This window comes from Vipera ursinii (genome assembly GCF_947247035.1).
Source record: "Vipera ursinii genome assembly, chromosome: 11".
In the NCBI taxonomy this organism is placed as follows: Eukaryota; Metazoa; Chordata; class Lepidosauria; order Squamata; family Viperidae; genus Vipera; species Vipera ursinii.
In genome coordinates this window covers 1,722,382-1,728,381 of record NC_139524.1, presented here as the reverse complement: position 1 = coordinate 1,728,381, position 6,000 = coordinate 1,722,382, and positions in this window count along the sequence as shown.

The window sequence follows — 6,000 nt, the reverse complement described above, 5'->3', positions numbered from 1 at the left end:
GTCTGGGTCTGGATGGGGAGAAACAGGCTTCGTCTCAATCCTGCCAAGACTGAGTGGCTGTGCATACCGGCATCTCGGGTCAACCAGACTATTCCATCTTTAACAATAGGAGGTGAGGTGTTACCCCCCGTTGATAGGGCTCGCAACTTGGGCGTCCTCCTGGATTCACGGCTCAATTTTGAAGACCACATAGGAGCCATGACCAGGGGGGCTTTTGCCCAGGTTCGCCTGGTGCGCCAGTTGCGACCCTATCTGGACCGAGATGCCCTACACACAGTCACTCATGCGCTCGTGACCTCCCGTTTAGACTACTGCAACGCTCTCTACATGAGGCTGCCCTTGAGGACCACTCGGAGGCTTCAACTGGTGCAGAATGCGGCCACGCGAGTTGTGATGAGGGTTTCCCAATACTCCCATGCAACACCTCTACTCCGCGAGCTGCATTGGCTTCCGGTTGCCCTTCAGGTGAGATTCAAGGTGCTGGTGATGACCTATAAAGCCCTAAATGGCTTGGGTCTGGGTTATCTGAGGGAACACCTGCTGCCGGCATCAAGCTCCCTTTGTCCTGTGCACTCCCACAGGGAGGGCCTTCTCAGGATACCGCCGGTTAAGGAATGCCGGCGGGTTATTCCCAGGGGAAGAGCGTTCTCTGTGGGCGCGCCGGCCCTATGGAACCAACTCCCCATGGAACTTAGGACTGCCCCCGACCTTCGCTCATTTCGCCGGGACCTGAAAACTTGGCTCTTCGAGCTGTCTGGCCCAGGCTGAGGGGTTTTAATTTTATTGGGTTTTAGTTTAAATTTTGGGGACTTGATTTAATTAATTTTTAATCTGATTTTAATTTTTGTACCGTATTTTCCGGCGTATAAGATGACTTTTTAACCCATGAAAATCACCTCAAAAGTTGGGGGGTCGTCTTATACGCCCAGTTGTCTTATACGCCAGAAAATCAGCATCTGGCGTCTGGCGGGAGCCAGCAGGGCAGTCCTGTGCACGCGTGCACTCCCCGGCTGCTCCTTAGCACCTGGGGAGTGCATGCGTGCGCAGGACTGCCCTGCCGGCTCCCGCCCGAGGCTTTTCCCTCTTGAGGCAGCATCGCTCCCTGGCTCCTAAGGAGTCCTCGGGGATGCTGCCTCAACTGTCCTGCATTGCCCCCATTCGTCCTCCTTTCCAATTCTCCAAATCCTCCTTTGCTTCATGAATTAAGGCTAAGCAACATGGAAGGGAAGCGGTATTAATTACACATTAAGGCACCCGGAGTGATGCTCGTCTCTGCCTCATTTTATTTCAACAATCTGTTTTGGGGGGAGGGGTATCGAAAGGTCATCCCATTCACCAATGGTTTATTTGGACACGAATCTGCGTATAAACATAAACCCACCTTATCCTACAGCAGTTACAAGCACCCAAAGGAGGAATTCAACAACGATTATAGAGATCTCTCCAAGAGGGAAGAGAGCAACATTAACCCCTCCCTCCCTCTCCCCTTGGACGCGCGACTACTCTTCCCCCGCTAGCAAAGCAAGCGCTCCTGCTCAAGTAAGCCCGCCGGCAGTTGGAAAGGGAAGAGTCAGAGGGGCGTAGAAGGCAAACGCGCGTGCAGGCTCTGATTGGTGACTTCTCGCGCAGGCGCCCGAAGGCAGGAGCCAAGTAGGCCGCGGGGCTTTTTGTCAAGGAAACGCCTGTTTACAGTTGTTGCGTCCTTCTCTGCTTCCACCGCAACCGCCTTCTTTTCTCTCCCCTTAGAAGACTTGCACGTTTTCGCTGTCCACGTCTAGTTCCAGGCAGGCGAAGAGTCATGCCTGTACGCTGGAAGGTGAGAGGGCGCTGCCGTCGTGTCCTCGGCGAGAGGCTCTCCCCTCTTTTCCTAAGAAGCTTTAAGCTCTAGACAAACACTCGGCTTCCGTTCTTTATTTCTCCTCTCCTCTCCTCCCCCCGCACATACTTGGTATTGGCCGTGGCATTATGGTCATTTCAAGAGAAACGCCCATTGTTGCCGCTTCGGGGGTTTGTTCTGTCTTCATCAGGAAATAATTTGGGTCGGCAGCTGCTGGTTGTCTCGCAAACCCTCGCAGGACTTCCCTGCCGGCTCCCGTCCGACGCTCTTCCCTCTTGAGGCAGCATCCCCGAGGACTCCTTAGGAGCCAGGGTGCGATGCTGCCTCAAGAGGGAAGAGCGTCTGGCGGGAGCCGGCAGGGCAGTCCTGTGCACGCGCCCTGCCGGCTCCCACCAGCCTGCCCTGCAATTTTCCGGCTTATAAGACTGAAAATCATCTCAAAAGTTGGGGGGTCGTCTTTTACGCCCCGTCGTCTTATACGCCGGAAAATACGGTATGTTTGTTTTTAACCCTCCCTGTAAACCGCCCTGAGTCCTACAGGAATAGGGCGGTATATAAATTTAATAAAATAAAATAAATAAATTTAAATATGAGCCAACAGTGCAGCAGCAGCCGCCAAAAAAACCAAATAATCCTAGGCTGCATTAATGGAGGAATCAAGTTCACATGAAGCATTAGTACCGCTTTACAAAGCCTTAGCATGGTCCCGCTTGGAATATTGCTTCCAATTTTGGTCACCAAATATAAAAAAGATACTGAGACACTGGACAGAGTACAGAGAAGAGCAACAAGAATGATTAGGGTGCTGGAGGCTAAAACGTAAAGAACGGTTGTAGGAATTGGGTATGTCTAGTGAAAAGAAGGACTAGGAGACATGATAACAGTATTCCAAAATTTGCGGGGCTTCTACAAAAATGAGGGGGATCAAACTATTTTCCAAAGCACCAAAAGGCAAAAACAATGGATGGAAACTAACCAAGGAGAGAAGCAACCTAGAACTAAGAAAATTCCTAATGGTGAGAACAATCAACCAGTGGAACAGTTTGCCTTCGTACGTTATGGGTGCTCCTTCACTGGAGGCTTTCAAAAAGAGACTGCACAGTCAGTTGTCAGAAATGGTATAGGCCCCAGGTGGTTGGACTAGAAGACCTCCAAAATCCCTTCCAACTCTTATGTTTTTTTAAAAAAAAAATTTAATCCCATTTATATCCTGCCCTTCTCCGAATACTCAGGGCAGCTTACAATCTAAGAAGCACAAATCAATGTGCTTAGCAATAGCCTTCATTCTATGTATATGCCTGCTTATTAGGGCTTTCGCCCCCCCCCAAGCAGTATTATTACAAAGTCAGCTTATTGCCCCCAACAATCTGGGTCCTCATTTTACCTACCTCGGAAGGATGGAAGGCTGAATCAACCTTGAGCCTGGTGGAATGCGAACCTGCACTAATTGCAGGCATTTTGATTTTGTTCAAAATCAAAATCCAAAATCCAACCAAAATGCCTTCCAACTCTATGTTCTATGATTCTTGTGGTCCCTTCCAACTTCATGATTCTGTGTGTTTTTAATGATTATCCTTTTTCTCTGACACTCTCAATTTGTGGCAGAGATAACATGACACCCTCCGAATGTTTGGTCCCCAACTTCCAATCAATAAAGGAAAATATTTGTAGCTGTTGAAATGAGGGGTCCTTGGTGCTCTCTGAGCTTGCTTGTTTTCTTGCAGATGTTTCACTACCCAGATGAGCTAACATCACCAGTGCTAGTTGCAGCACTGGTACAGAGGCAGGCAATCCTGGCTTTCTGAACAGACCTACATAGTCAAGAGAAAGTGGTTAAGTTAACAGCTTATTTCATAAATGACTGCAGGAAGTCCTCAATTTACAACCATTCATTTAGTGATTGTTCAAACTGACAAGGTTGCTGGAAAAGGTGACACGACTGGCGTTCACACCTACAATCATTGCATCCCCATATTCGTGTGATTAAAGTTCAGTACTTGGCAACTGGCATGTATTTATACACCAAAATCTATCTGTCTCCCTTCTTTGATGCTGCCCAGATTCATGTGGACTTGACTCCATCTTACAGGTCAGCAATTGGTTTAAGACTGTGTTTTTCAAACTTGGCAAATTCAAGATATGTGGAATTCTACTCCCAGAATTCCCCAGTTGGCCAAAACTGAAAAATACTGATAGGAGAAGAAGAAACAAGGCAAATTATACTAACAAAATGGGAAAGACCCCCCCTTTTTAAAAAACAAACAAACTATTGTAACTAAGAATAAGCAGTAACTTCAGCAGGTTTGCTGATAATGCCCAAATACAGTTGCAAGAAAAAATATGTGAACCCTTTGGGATTACGTGGAATTTTGCATGAATTGGTCATAAAATGCGCTCTAAACATCATGTAAGTCACAAGAATAGAAAAACACAGTCTAGCACTGTTGCTACTCTCCCTAGGCGTGGTCGTCCTGTAAAAATGACTGCAAGAGCACAGCGCATAATGCTTAATGAGATAAAGAAGAATCCTAGAGTGTCAGCTAAAGACCTACAGAAATCTCTGGCACATGCTAACATTTTTGTTGACACATCTACAATAAGGAAAACATTAAACAAGAATGGAGTACATGGGAGGACACCACAGAGGAAGCCATTGCTGTCCACAAAAAATATTGCAGCACGTTTGAAGTTTGCAAAAGAGCACCTGGATGTTCCACAGCACTACTGGAAAAATATACTGTGGACAGATGAAACCAAAATTGAGTTGTTTGGGAAAAACACACAACACTATGTGTAGAGAAAAAAAGGCACAGCACACCAACATCAAAACCTCATCCCCACTGTGAAACATGGCAGAGGGAGCATCATGGTTTGGGGCTGCTTTGCTGCCTCAGGGCCTGGACGGATTGTTGTCATTGATGGGAAAATGAATTCCAGAGTTTATCAGGACATTTTGCAGGAAAACGTACGACCATCTGAAGCTCCGCAGAGGATGGGTGATGCAACAGGACAATGACCCAAAGCATACAAGTAATTCAACAAAACAATGGCTTCAACAGAACAGAATACGCCTTCTGGAGTGGCCCAGTCAGAATCCTGACCTCAACCCGATTGAAATGCTGTGGCATGACCTTAAGAGAGCAATTCACACCAGACATCCCAAGAATATTGCTACACTGAAACAGTTTTGTGAAGAGGAGTGGTCCAAAATTACTCCAGATTGTTGTGCAGGTCTGATCTGCAACTACAGGAAATGTTTGGTTGAGGTTATTGCTGCCAAAGGAGGGTCAACCAGTTATTAAGTCCAAAGGTTCACATACTTTTTCCACCCTGCACTGTGAATGTTTCCATCTTATGTTCAATTAAAACATGACAACAGCTAATGTTTGTGTAGTATTATTTTAAGCAGACTGTGTTTTTCTATTGTTGTGACTTACATGACGTTTAGAGCGCATTTTATGGCCAATTCATGCAAAACTCCACGTAATCCCAAAGGGTTTACATACTTTTTCTTGCAACTGTATTTAGAATGGGAATCTCAAAAATGGTTTGTGTTGTATTGACACAACACTTTTAGCTTGATTACTAAATTAAGCTGTTGCCTGAGTTGCACAGTTCCTAAGATCATAAATACCAAAGCACTTGGCCTCATAAACACACAAGACTTTAAACAAAACTACCCAAGATTAGTATATTGTGCAGGCACTAATTTAATTAACTTAGTTAAGCATGTCTGAATTCAGCCACTGTGAGGAACAGGTTTTTCCAAACAATGTGTTTTAAATCTTGTTCAGCTTATGCTTATAGATGCAACAGAACATAGCAAGCAAATATGCTTACATATTTTGAGAACAACTCCCAAAACATTTGTGAAGTATGAAACTATTTGTAATGTTATGTGGTAGAATATAAAGTCCTCTTGTGACCATTCCTATAATTTTCCTTCACTTCTTATAGGTTATTGACACTCCTTGAACCCAATGGATCTTCTGAGTAGACCATATTGTCATCCAATCAAATGCAAGAAACGGTCTCCTTCTTTTCCATGCAACAGTAGAATTTTAGGCATATTCTTTTAAAGAAAAATGAATCAAGGTTATCTTAGAAATTAGATAGATTGGGAAATCATTTTTTAATATAAATACATTACATTTTATTGGAGG